Source organism: Eschrichtius robustus, chromosome 11 (genome assembly GCF_028021215.1).
Source record: "Eschrichtius robustus isolate mEscRob2 chromosome 11, mEscRob2.pri, whole genome shotgun sequence".
NCBI classification, from domain to species: Eukaryota; Metazoa; Chordata; class Mammalia; order Artiodactyla; family Eschrichtiidae; genus Eschrichtius; species Eschrichtius robustus.
Window position 1 is genome coordinate 68,672,903 of NC_090834.1, and position 14,166 is coordinate 68,687,068.

The 14,166-nt window shown below is 38.5% G+C and overlaps 1 long non-coding RNA gene across 1 annotated transcript in view; it reads right to left on the bottom strand.

Annotated features, from left to right (window-relative positions):
- Positions 1-1,020: 1,020 nt before the first annotated feature.
- Positions 1,021-14,166, bottom strand: part of LOC137771237 (uncharacterized) — a 66,026-nt gene continuing 52,880 nt past the window's right edge. The window contains exon 4 of the long non-coding RNA XR_011075349.1: positions 1,021-1,108. This is a non-coding gene — a long non-coding RNA (uncharacterized lncRNA). The remainder of the gene's footprint in view (positions 1,109-14,166) is intronic.

Genomic DNA, 14,166 nt, shown 5'->3' on the forward strand with positions numbered 1-14,166 from the left:
TATGAATATTCATGTTTTCATTCTAAAAATATTGATGTGTTTGATTATAGGAAGCTGCTTTAGACTCTGCTGGGGGGGTGATGTTATGTGAGGTACCTGATCATATCCTAGAATATAAAAAATTCCGAATTCTTGGGAATGTAAATTGGTGCAGCCACTATGGAAAACAGGATGGAGGTTCTTTAAAAAACTAAAAATAGAATTGCTGTATGATCCAGCAATACCATTCCTGGGTATCTATCCGGAGAAACCTCTAATTCAAAAAGATACATGCACCCCAATGTTCGTAGCAGCAGTATTCACAATAGCCAAGACATGGAAGCAACCTAAGTGTCCATCGACAGATGAATGGATAAAGAAGATGTGGAATATGTACACAGTGGAATACTAAGCCATAAAAAGATGAAATAATGCCATTTGTAGCAACATGGATGAACCTAGAGATTATCATACTAAGTGAAGTAAGTCAGAGAAAGACATAACATAAAATATCACCTATATGTGGAATCTAAAATATGATATAAATGAACTTATTTACAAAACAGAAACAGACTCACAGACATAGAAAACAAACTTATGGTTACCAAAGGGAACTATATTCAACATCCTGTAATAAACCATAATGGAAAAGAATTTGAAAAAGAATATATATATATATATATATATATATATATATATATATACATAACTGAATCACTTTGCTGTACACCTGTAGTAACATTGTAAATAAACTATACTTCAAAAAAAAATTCCAGAAAGTTCCAAAAAGAAAAAAATGTTCCAAACTCTGGATCATTTCTGACTCAGAGTTTGTGGCAATCTGGGGGATGCTTGCCCCATCCATTCCATAATCTTCCTTCTTCTTCTGGGAATTGTTCTCAATTTCATGGAGCTGGGCCTGAACCTGTCCTCCGGCTCCCAGCTCCCCCAACCAGTCACAGAGAATTTGATTAGGGTGGATATCTGACCCAAATCGGGCCAATCAGATTCTATCTGTGGGAATTTAGAATTGGGACTCACAGGTGCTTGTCTCCTTTGGCTGCTGGCGCTGAGGCAGGTGAGAGGTAGCCTTCTTCAGCTGCATGTCTGAGAAGCAGAGAAAGCTAATCTGTAGAGAGAAAAAAATGAAGCATGTGTGAGACAGAAACGAGGGGCAGCCTTGGGAATGCGAGATGCAGACCAACAGCAGGGGCAGCAGCTTCAATCCTGACTGCTTTCTGGTTTCTGGTTCTAGTCCTAATTGCCCTTTCTGCCCTTGAGTTCTGTGACACACCACCACCATCTTGTAATAAATTCCTACATTGTGTTAATACTACCTAAAGTGGGTTTCATTGAATTGCCTTAACTAAGACAATAACATAACTACTTTTAGTGCAGGAAAAAAATTTTTAGACTCTGAGAATGGACCTACAAATCAAATTCCCAAGAGAAGACTGATTTATTAATTTCCGTGCAGAGTAACTGCCAGTGGGACCAGAATACTCCCACTTACAGGTCAGCCTGTTCTTTCCCAGTGGGAAAATCTACATGGGAAGCCACATTATAATGAGACGGCAGCTTGATGAGTGTAGACGAACCAGATAATTAGGGGATCTGAGCAGACTGTCTGCATGTGAGGATGGCCACAGGCACTTTTCCCCAGGTCCAGGATGTGCCAAACCTGCCGTGTGGTGTACAAGTGTGCACGTGCTAGGGCACACTTGGAAAACAGGCCACCTCACAAAAACCAGTTCACCCAACGGCCAGGTCAGCTAATGAGCCATTTACCTTAAATGAGTATTTGTTAAAACATTTCATGTGTGATGGAATGGTTTCCACAGCTTTCTGAGTATTTTTCCCCTAAGGCGACTGGTAACTGTTTTATGTTATATAGTTCTTTTCCATCTTTTTTCCTTTTCTTTTCCCTTTCTCTTCCCCTCCCTCTTCCCCTTCCTTCCTTCTTTCCTTCCTTCCTCCCCTCCTCCTTTCCTTCCTTTCCTTCCTTCCTCCCTTCCTCCTTCCCCCTCTCCCTCCTTCCTTTCTCTTCTACCCCTATTTCAAAGATAATTTTGCCCATTGGTTGAAGGTTGTCCACCTTCTCACCTTTATCCATGCTCCCTCCCACCTCCCCCCTGCCCTTCATCTCCTAGAGCCCAAGACTGGAGGTAGAGTCTTCAGAGGTGAGCTAATGAAGACCAGAAATAGTGTCCAAGAGAGAAAATGGGTGGAGTGAATCTAAACTAGACTGTGGGGTGGGGATGTTGGAGGGGGAGCTGAAGGTCAGGAACCAGACCCTCCAGGTGACTTGAAACACCAAGATCAAAGCAGCAGGAGCAGGACCTGTCAACATGAAATCAAACCTGGAGTCCAGGATGGGACAAGACACTGGACTGAAGGGAGAACAGGCAGAAAGCAAGTGAGGAAATAATAACAGTTGTTCTGTATTTCCATTCCATTAACTATCTCAGACTTCTGAGATAATAATAATAATTATATTATTATATTATAATAAAAACTATATAATAAATCATAATAAAATCATAATAAAATCATATTATGTGTCTTTTGGAAATTTTTGTGCAGTGTTGAATTTGCATAAATCTGGAGTTGCTCAGCTCAGGGAGTGTTTTTACTTATGATTCATAGACTTTATCCCCTTTTTAAAACTTCTCCTTCCTGCTGCTTGTTGTCTGCTTCTCAGACATTTGTGTACTAGATTTCATTATTAAGCAAATTACCCCAAATCCAGTGTTTATTGCTGTGTAGTGAGGCATTTCTGTGTTGACAGGGAGAGTGGAAAGAGGAGACAAGTTCATCAGAAACATATTAAGCTCTATTGCACTTTATATTTTGTGACATCTAAATGATGAAGTAACACCACTGGACTACAAATATTAACCCACATATTATTTTTAAAGCTTTTTAAAATCAAATAAAGTGAGTTTTAACCAAAAAAACTTTGTTTCCACCATAAAAATGGTATATATTTGTATCTGCTTCCTGTTGCTGCTGTAACTAATTACCATAACTTAGTGGCTTAAGATAATGTAAATTTCTTTTTTTTTTTTTTGAGATTGTATGATTTTCTTTTTTAAAAAATTTGTATGGAAACACAAAAGACCCCGAATAGCCAAAGCAATCTTGAGAAAGAAAAAAGGAGTTGGAGGAATCAGGCTCCCGGACTTCAGACTATATTACAAAGCTACAGTAATCAAGACAGTATGGTACTGGCACAAAAACAGAAATATAGATCAATGGAACAGGATAGAAAGCCCAGAGATAAACCCATGCACATATGGTCACCTTATCTTTGATAAAGGAGGCAAGAATATACAATGGAGAAAAGATAGCCTCTTCAATAAGTGGTGCTGGGAAAACTGGACAGGTACATGTAAAATAATGAAATTAGAACACTCCCTAACACCATACACAAAAATAAACTCAAAATGGATTAAAGACCTAAATGTATGGCCAGACACTATTGAACTCTTAGAGGAAAACATAGGCAGAACACTCTATGACATAAATTACAGCAAGATCCTTTTTGACCCACCTCCTAGAGAAATGGAAATAAAAACAAAAATAAACAAATGGGACCTAATGAAACTTAAAAGCTTTTGCACAGCAAAGGAAACCATAAACAAGACGAAAAGACAACCCTCAGAATGGGAGAAAATATTTGCAAATGAAGCAACTGACAAAGGATTAATCTCCAAAATTTACAAGCAGCTCATGCAGCTCAATATCAAAAATACAAACAACCCCATCCAAAAATGGGCAGAAGACCTAAATAGACATTTCTCCAAAGAAGATATACAGATTGCCAACAAACACATGAAAGAATGCTCAACATCATTAATCATTAGAGAAATGCAAATCAAAACTACAATGAGATATCACCTCACACTGGTCAGAATGGCCATCATCAAAAAATCTACAAACAATAAATGCTGGAGAGGGTGTGGAGAAAAGGGAACACTCTTGCACTGTTGGTGGGAATGTATATTGATACAGCCACTATGGAGAACAGTATGGAGGTTCCTTAAAAAACTAAAAATAGAACTACCATACAACCCAGCAAACCCACTACTGGGCATATACCCTGAGAAAACCATAATTCAAAAAGAGTCATGTACCACAATGTTCATTGCAGCTCTATTTACAATAGCCAGGACATGGAAGCAACCTAAGTGTCCATCAACAGATGAATGGATAAAGAAGATGTGGCACATATATACAATGGAATATTACTCAGCCATATAAAGGAACGAAATTGAGTTATTTGTAGTGAGGTGGATGGACCTAGAGTCTGTCATACAGAGTGAAGCAAGTCAGAAAGAGAAAAACAAATATCGTATGCTAACACATATATATGGAATCTAAAAAAAAAAAAAAAATGGTCATGAAGAACCTAGGGGCAAGATGGGAATAAAGATGCAGATCTACTAGAAAATGGACTTGAGGACACAGGGAGGGGGAAGGGTAAACTGGGACAAAGTGAGAGAGTGGTAGTGTATATATGGACATATACACACTACCAAATGTAAAGTAGATAGCTAGTGGGAAGCAGCCACATAGCACAGGGAGCTCAGCTCCATGCTTTGTGACCAGCTTGAAGGGTGGGATAGGGAGGGTGGGAGGGAGGGAGATGGAAGAGGGAAGAGATATGGGGATATATGTATATGTATAACTGATTCACTTTGTTATAAAGCAGAAACTAACACACCATTGTAAAGCAATTATACTCCAATAAAAACGTTAAAAAAGTTTTTATTAGAGTATAGTTGATTTACAATGTTGTGTTAGTTTCTGCTGTACAGCAATGTGTATCAGTTACACATATACATATATTCACTCTTTTTTAGATTCTTTTCCCATATAGGTCATTACAAAGTATTGAGCAGAGTTCCCCGTGCTATAGAGTATGTCCTTATTAGTTGAGATAACGCTAATTTATTATCTTACAGATATAGAGATCAGAAATCCTAAAATCAAGGTGTTAGCAGGGCTGTGCTTCTTCCGGAGGCTCTAGGGGAAAATCTGTTTCCTTGCCTTTTCCAGCTTCTAGAGGTGGCCTGCATTCTTTGGCTCACAGTCCCTTCCTCTATCTCCAAAGCCATCAGTGAAGCATCTTCAAATCTCTCCCTGACTACAACCTCTGCTACTGTTATCATATTGCCTTCTTTCTCTAACACTACTGCCTTCCTCTTACAAGACTTATGTGATTACATTGGACCACATAATCCAGGATAAGCTCCCTATCTTGAGATCCTTAATTTAATCACATCTACAATGCCCCTTTTACTGGGTAAGGTAACATATTCACTGGTTCTGGGGATAAGGATATGGACATCTTTGGGGAGTCTATAGAAATACTCATTTATACTATTTGGCCTACCATAATAATCACTCATAGGCATTAACAAAATACATTTCAGAAAAATAGAAAAATATAATTCATGGCTCGACTGCTGAAAGGTAAACATAATATTTCCTTCCATCTTTTTTTAAATGAACAGTTTTACATAGTTATGATCATGCAATGTATATGTATGTATACAATTTGAAACCCTGTTTCTTCACTAAATATTATATCATAGTCCATTTTCCATGTTAGTACATAGCCTGGGCAAACAGTTTTATTGACTACATAGTATTCCATTGAGTGAATATACCATATTTTACTTAAGCCTTTTCTTATTGTTTGGAAATTAGAAGTTGTTTTTAATTTTTAAATATTATAAATAACTCTGTGACAAGTATTTTTGCTCATAAAGATTTTTGTGTTTATGTTTTTCCTTGGGGATAGATTCCAGACATGGAATTACTTTATCAAAGTCTTTTTACAGCAAATGTTTTTCAAAGAGTTTATATAAAATTTCAGAGCCATCAAGATATATATTAGTACCCATTTTACTATATTCTCACCAGCACCAAACAAAACAACAATCACAATAATAACTTTGCCAATCAGGTAGGTAGAATAGATAACTTACTTTTGTTTTAATTTGCATTCATTTGTTTACAAGGGAGAGTGAACATTTTCTCATGGTGCTATTTGACAGTTATTCTTCTTCTTTGATGAATTATTGATTCAGGCCTTTTACATTTGGGGGTCAAGTATTTTTTTTTAAATTTTATTTATTTATTTTTGGCTGTGTTGGGTCTTCATTGTTGCACGCAGGCTTTCTCTAGTTGCGGCGAGCGGGGGCTACTCTTCGTTGCGGTGCACGGGGTTCTCATTGCGGTGGCCTCTCTTGTTGCGGAGCACGGGCTCTAGGCACGCAGGCTTCAGTAGTTGTGGCTTGTGGGCTCTAGAGTTCAGGCTCAGTAGTTGTGGCTCACGGGCCCAGTTGCTCCGCGGCATGTGGGATCTTCCCGGACCAGCGCTCGAACTCGTGTCCCCTGCATTGGCAGGCAGATTCTTATCTACTGTGCCACCAGGGAAGCCCTCAAAGTATTTTTAAAATTAACTTGTCTAATATCTATACATTTTAAAAGTTTCTTTAATGTTTGTGATATTTGCTATAATTATTTTCTCTTGTCTCATTTCTATACTTTGTAAGTTTTAAATTTGTACATAGTCTAACCTATCCATCCTTTTTTCCACCTTTTTCTTTGCTTCTTTAAAAGTCCTCCTGTCCCTGCAGCAACATGGAAGGACCTAGAGATTCTCATACTAAGCGTAGTAAGCCACAGAAAGACAAATACCATAGGATATCACTTATATGTAGAACTTAAAAAAAAAAAGATACAAATGAACTTATTTACAAAACAGAAAGAGACTCATAGACATAGAAAACAAACTTATGGTTACCAAAGGGGAAAGGTGGGGGAGGGATGGATTAGGAGTATGGGATTAACAGATACACACTACTGTATATATACTGAATCACTGTGCTACACACTGAAACTAACACAATGTTGTAAATCAGCTATACTCCAATTTTAAAAAAAGCTAGGCTAGTTTATTCTAAGAGAGTGGCAAGGGTCAGTCAGGACAACCTCTAATTTGAGCCTATATGCCAATCTATAAGTTGGTGGCCTAACTGTATACATGAAGGAAGGAGCACAAAATGTGTCCTGGGCTGAGCATGTGAAGACAAAGAGTCAAGCCTTACTTTAAAATTAAATGTTGTTATTTTTATTTCAGTGAATTAAAAGATACTTTTATTGTTTGCAAAAAATCCTCCTGTCCCAATGGTTAAATACACAGTACATTTAATATTCTTCTAGTTTTTCTTATGGTTTAAAAGTGTCTCTTTAATCCATCTGGAATTTATGTTGGTATGAAATCTATGGAGAGGATATCACTACGTAAGTCCCCTACATACGAACCTTCAAGTTGCGAACTTTCAAAGATGCAAACATGCGTTCCATCAACGTCAGGCGTGAGTGAAATTGCAGCTTGCCCCCGTTTCCTATTGCTGACGTTCCTTCAGCTCTACCATCTCCCACTTCCTCTCCCTCCTCCAGTCAGTAACTCTTCTTGCCTGTTCACTCGATGCCAGCCCCTGTATGCCAGCTGTTGTACTGTACTACTGTACTTTTCAAGGTACTGTATGTAAGATTAAAAATGTTTTATTTTTTGTATTTGTTTGTTTTTTATGTATTATTTGTGTGAAAAGTATTATAAACCTATTACAGTACAGCACTATGTAGCCAATTGTGTTAGTTCGGTACCTAGGCTAACTTTGCTGGACTTACAAATTGAACACACGAACGCGCTCTTGGAACGGAACTCTTTCGTATGTAGGGGACTTACTGTACCTGCTAAAATTTTACCCAGAGGAGGGGGCCTGATTTGCACTTCTGAGTTCTTTGCACTGAGCTGCCTTTTCCCTCTTCACTGAAAAGAAAGAAAAGTGGTGACAGAAAGGTGTGAAATGTTATGTTGTTTTCCTAGTCATAGGGAATAATCTCCCCCTTTTCTGAATATGTCCAACCTTCTCCAAATATTCTCACCTTCTGATTAGTATTTAAGCTTAAAATTGAAACAAGTAGCTTTAGATAAATTGGCTTAAATATATTGAAAGTACTCAAAAGTGGGCAAATAGAAAAAAAAAAAGTCAAACTTTTAAAAAGCAATGGAAACCATTCTATCAGACATAAAATATTGTATATTTGATAAATATAAATTCTGGATGACTGGGTTTAGGTAAGTTAAGCAAGAGCTGACAATCTTTCCTCTGGACAATAATTAGACCAGCACTGTCCAGTGGAAATAAAATGTGGGCCACACATGGAATTTTAAGTTTTCTAGTAGCCACATTAGAAAAGTAAAAAGTAGCAGGTGAGGTTAATCTAAATAATGTCTTTTATCTAAACCAATATATCTGAAATGATATCATTTCAACACACAATCTATGTTAAAATTCTTGAGATAGTTTATATTCTTTTTTTCATACTAAGTCTTTAAAGTCCAGTGTTTATGTTCCACTCATGGTACATCTCAATTTGGATTAAACTCATTCCAGATGCTCATTAGCTGTGGGGCTAGTGGCCGTTCTCTTGGATAGAGCGGCTCTGGACACAATGACACATTTTGGCTGCTGGACTTTTTTCCTACACTCCATGCTGAACAACCTTTAAAAAATGTCTTTTCTCAGGGCCGAATATAGTTGATTAGCTTTTGGTATCACTTGGTTACAACTATTTTAAACATAACCCTTCTCACATACAGATGGTCAATAGGCACTTGAAAAGATGCTCATCATCGCTAATTATTAGAGAAACGCAAATCAAAACTACAATGAGGTACCACCGCACAACGGTCAGAACGGCCATCACTAAAAAGTCAACAAATAGGGAATTCCCTGGTGGTCCAGTGGTTAGGACTCTGCGCTTTCACTGCTGAGGGTGTGGGTTCAATCCCTGGTTGGGGAGCTAGGATCTCATATGCCGCGCAGCGTAGCCAAAAAAAAAAAAAAAAATTGCTGCAGAGGGTGTGGAGAAAAGGGAATCCTCCTACATTGTTGGTGGGAATGTAAATTGGTGCTGCCATAGCAATTCCACTCCTGTGCATATATCTGGAAAAAACTATAATCCAAAAAGATACATGCACTCCTATGTTCATAGCAGCACTATTTACAATAGCCAAGACTTGGAAACAACCTAAATGTCCAAGGACAGATGAATGGATAAAGAAGATGTGGTATATGTACGCAACAGGATACTACTTAGCCATAAAAAATAATGAAATAATGCCATTTGAGGCAACATGGATGGACCTACAGATTATCATACTAAGTGAAGTAAGTCAGGAAGAGAAAGACAAATACCATATGATATCCCGTATATGTGAATTCTAAAATATGACATGAATGAACTTTTTTTTTTTTTTAAAACATCTTTATTGAAGTATAATTGCCCCACAATGGTGTGTTAGCTTCCGCTCTACAACAAAGTGAATCAGCCATACACACACAATACGTTCCCATATCTCTTCCCTCCTGCATCCCCCCCCCCCACCCTCCCCATCCCACCCCCCCAGGTGGTCACAAAGCACCGAGCTGATCTCCCTGTGCCATGCGGCCGCCTCCCACCAGCTATCCATTTTACATTTGGTAGTGTATACACGTCCATGACACTCTCCCACCCCGTCACATCTCACCCCACCCCCTCCCCATATCCTCAAGTCCATTCTCCAGCAGGTCCGCGTCTCCATTCCCGTCCTGCCACTAGGTTCTTCATGGCCTTTTTTTTTTTTTTTTTTCCTTAGATTCCATATATATGTGTCAGCATACTGCATTTGTTTTTCTCTTTCTGACCCACTTCACTCTGCATGACAGACTCTAACTCCATCCACCTCATTACAAATACCTCCATTTCATTTCTTTTTATGGCTGAGCAATATTCCATTGTATATATGTGCCACATCTTCTTTATCCATTCATCTGTTGATGGACATTTAGGTTGCCTCCATGTCCTGGCTACTGTAAACAGAGCTGCAATGAACATTTTGGTACATGACTCTTTTTGAACTATGGTTATGAATGAACTTTTCTATGAAACAGAAACAGACTCACAGGCATAGAGAACAGACTTGTGGTTGCCAAGGGGGAGGGGTGGATTGGGATTTTGGGATTAGCAGATGCAAACTATTATATAGAGATTGGATAAACAACAAGGTCCTACTGTATTACACAGGGAACTATATTCAATATCCTGTCATAAACCATAATGGAAAAGAAAAAGAACATAACTCTTCTCGAAAGAACTTGGGTGTTTCCCAATCACTGCAGCCCTGGTTTATAGACAACCTCTTGGTCACTCTTTCCATCTCTCTGACTCTTTCTCCTTCAGCCTCTTACCTCCCACTCATCCCCCTCCATTTTCAGAATAAAAATAGCTTTATTACTTTTTTTCTGATTAAAAAAGTAATAATTACATTTATTGTAAAAAAGAAAAGAATCAGGCACTCAGAAGGAAAAACAAAGAAAGTGGAAATCAATTTTAGCTTATTACAGAAAGATAACCCATTAACTGCATTTAGGTAGCTCTTTTTTCAGTATTGCAAATATACATTTATGAAAACAGAATCATACAGCATATGCTATTTCACTTTGCCCTTTACAAATAATATATCACGGATATACTTGTGTTCAGAAATATGGATTGACCTCATTGTTCTTCATGGCTGCACAGCAGCGTTCCATATATGTATTTACCATGTTTATATAACTGACCTCCTAGTGTTAGACATTTGGGTCATTTCCAACTTTTCACTCTTGCAACTAGTACATCAGAGAACATACTTATACGTATTTCTTTGCATAAGTGTTTCATAATTTTCTAAGAAGACATTTCTAAATTAGGTTAAATTTTGATAATTTGAATGATAATATGTACCTGGTAGTAGCTCCTTGCCTCCAAGATGTGCCAGTCATGAGAGAAGCCACAGATAGTCCTGTTCTCCCGCTGGGTAAATGATAGGTTTGCACTTCCCTATCCAGGGAAAGGGTTAGATTGTCCTTCAGAAAGCTTATGCAATTTACATTTTTATAACAGAGTGTGAGAATATTTGTCATCCTGTATCTTCACTGGCACTGGGTATTAGCAATCCTTTCTAATCACATCCATTTTACTTTGAATCTTCCTAATTTTGCTTGTAAAGTTCTAGAAGTACTTTGACATTGATTGTAACATATGGAGAGGTTCAAAGTTTTGAGAGAATTAAATTACATGCTGAATATCTCTAAATGACTTCATGTAAGTAAGAGGGGCTACCTTGGTGCATCAAACAGGGTGGGCTTGGTTGTGCTGCAGTAAGGAGCAACTCAAAACCTATTTCTCGTTCATGATCCATATTCAGTGCAGTTCACCAGGGGAGTTTTTTTCATTATAGACACCAGGCAATTCAGGCTGACAAGAGACCCAATCTTGTGTCTAGAATCACCTCGTCAGGTAGAAGGGGACCTAACAAATCACGCTCTGGCTCTTGAAGCTTCCACCTCACCAGATACAAGGCACTTCACCTCACATTTCATTTCCCAAAGCAAACTACAAGAATACACCCCACTTCCAAGGCGATAGGGAAGTACAAACCCATCATATACCCAACAGGAGAACAGGGCTATCTGTGACCTTCCCTAATGCTTGGCACATCTTGGAGGAAAGGAGCTACTACCAGTACATACTGTTATTCAAATGTCACAGATAAAAAACCTGAGAGTTAGTTTAAGAAATAGCTCAAGATCACTTAGCAGGTAAGTGGCAGTGCTGAGACTGTAGTTTAGGTGTGTATAACTTAAAACACACGCTCTTGGTACCACATTAACCTCTTAGGAGCACCTGCAACATTTCCAAAAAGAAGTCCAGCTTTCGGGACATACATCTCTTTGGAGTCATCCCTGGAGCTGTTTTCATGCTCCTTGCTTTCTCAGTTGACACATCAAACATGTCACTGTGCCTAGTCCTTCGTAGGCCTTCCTGCTTCCCATCTGACAAACTCTGCTCAGGGTCAGTTCTCCTGTGTGGCCATAGTTCCGCAAAAGTGCCCACTGTGATGTCCTTCTCCTAAGGCATACACTTTGGTCCATCATTTGTAAATATAACAGTATCATTGCTTTGGGGATGTTTTCTTGCAAATACCCTATGCTCTGATCATGTTTCAGTTCAAAAGAGGTCCAAAGAACATTGTTTTGGACAACTGTGCAAGTCTTGATAATTTACAAGTGTCTTGTCTGTGCACATTTTCTTTTATTTCTTGGCTGCGTTGGGTCTTTGTTGCTACGTGCAGGTTTTCTCTAGTTGTGGCAAGCAGGGGCTACTCTTCTCTGTGGTGTGCGGGCTTCTCATTTCGGTGGCTTCTCTTGTTGTGGAGCACAGGGTCTAGGCACGTGGGCTTCAGTAGTTGCAGCACGCAGGTTCAGTAGTTGTGGCATGTGGCCTCAGCAGTTGTGGCTCACGGGCTCTAGAGCGCAGGCTCAGTAGTTATGGCGCACGGGTTTAGTTGCTCTGCGGCATGTGGGATCTTCCCGGACCAGGGATCGGACCTGTGTCCCCTGCTTTGGCAGGCAGATTCTTAATCACTGCACCACCAGGGGAGTCCCTGCATTTTGTTTTTTGACAATAATATTCTGGGGGAAGGAAACTAAAATTTCTTGGGAACCTATTGGGTGCCAGGCACTGTTCTAAGCATTTTCATATATTTTTATCCTCATTTATTCTTCATAACAACACTCTGAGGGAGGGATTATTATTCAGGAATATAACTATCCAATCAAAGAGGATGATTAAAGTAAAAAAAAGACATCTGGTCTCGGATTTCTGAATAGGGATAATAACACTTTCTTTATCATGGCTTCCTTTAATTACTCTCATGGGGAGTTTTTCAGGTTCTGCAGTATATTTATAATTTCTAAAAGGTGTGTTTGACCATCCCTGTAGGATTGGAAATGGGTATTAAGGTTGCAAATAAAAAAACTCAACCTATCCTGGCTTAAGCAATAAAAGGGGAATTTATTGGCTTATGCAACTAAAAAGCACAAGGATAGACAGAGCTTCAGGTATAGTTTGACCCAGAGGCTTGATACTAGGTCCAAATCTCACTCTGTTTCTTGGTACTGGTTCTCCTTATATTGGCTTCATCTTCAGACTCTAAGTGGTGGAAAAGAAGGTTTTTGGTAGCCTTTTGTCCTCCTAGATTTAAGTCCAGTAGAAAAGAGCATGTGTTTCTCTCTCAGGAGTCCCACAGAAGTTTTATTGCATTTCACTGGCTATGTTTAGGTCGAAGTTTATCCCTTAAGCAATTACTATGGGGTGGGGACTGTGATACTGTAATTGACCAGGTCTGAGTTTATGTCCGTCCCTGAAATTAGGGATTAGTCACCTTGCCCTTTGCACAGGGACTTCATGAGAGTGAGGGTGGGTTCCAGAGAGGAAAATCAGGGAGCAGTTGCCAGAAGAAAGTTATATGCGTGCTGCATAGTGAAAACAGCTGATACCCAGTACAAACAGTGCTTTAAAATTGTCCACCCCCTTTTCGACCCCTTAGAATAATTTACAGTATAAAAAGGTTTTCCTGTTATACAAGCTTAGCTCACAAGTTTACTTTGAGGATAAAGAAAAGTGTTCTTTAGAAGATACACATTTATCTAATAATCACTATGAAACATGAAAACTTTATATTTTTCCTCAGCTATCAGAAAGCTTAAAGCTGTGTTAGTGTTCAATTACAGAGACTTTCTCTTCCCAAATTCTTGCTACAGTTATTTAGCTTATCTTTTTAAAAAGTAACTTCTTTTTACTTAAAACGAAAAGAAAAAAACATATTCTTGCAGAAAAATTGGAGAATACAGAAAAAAACAGGGATAATCATTTTTCTATCTTTTTTCCTTGCGTTTATGCCATAAATTCTTTTCATGTGCAAAATTGGGATAATGCCATGCATACAACATAACTTTTTTCATTTAACAATATATTGTGAATATTTTGCCATATTTTAAGATATTATTATATGTGATTTTTAACGATTGCTTAGTATTCTCCCAACGGATGTACCACAATTTACTTACAAATGTGTCCCAACATTTTTTCCCCTGTTATATAATATAGCAATGGACATCTGGCGCTGTGTACAGCTGCAGTTAATTCCTTAGGATAAATTTTAGAAGTGGATTTGTTCCCCAGAAAAGCTGTACCGCCATATACAATTTTCATAGACAATTTTTTTTTTCCATAGCT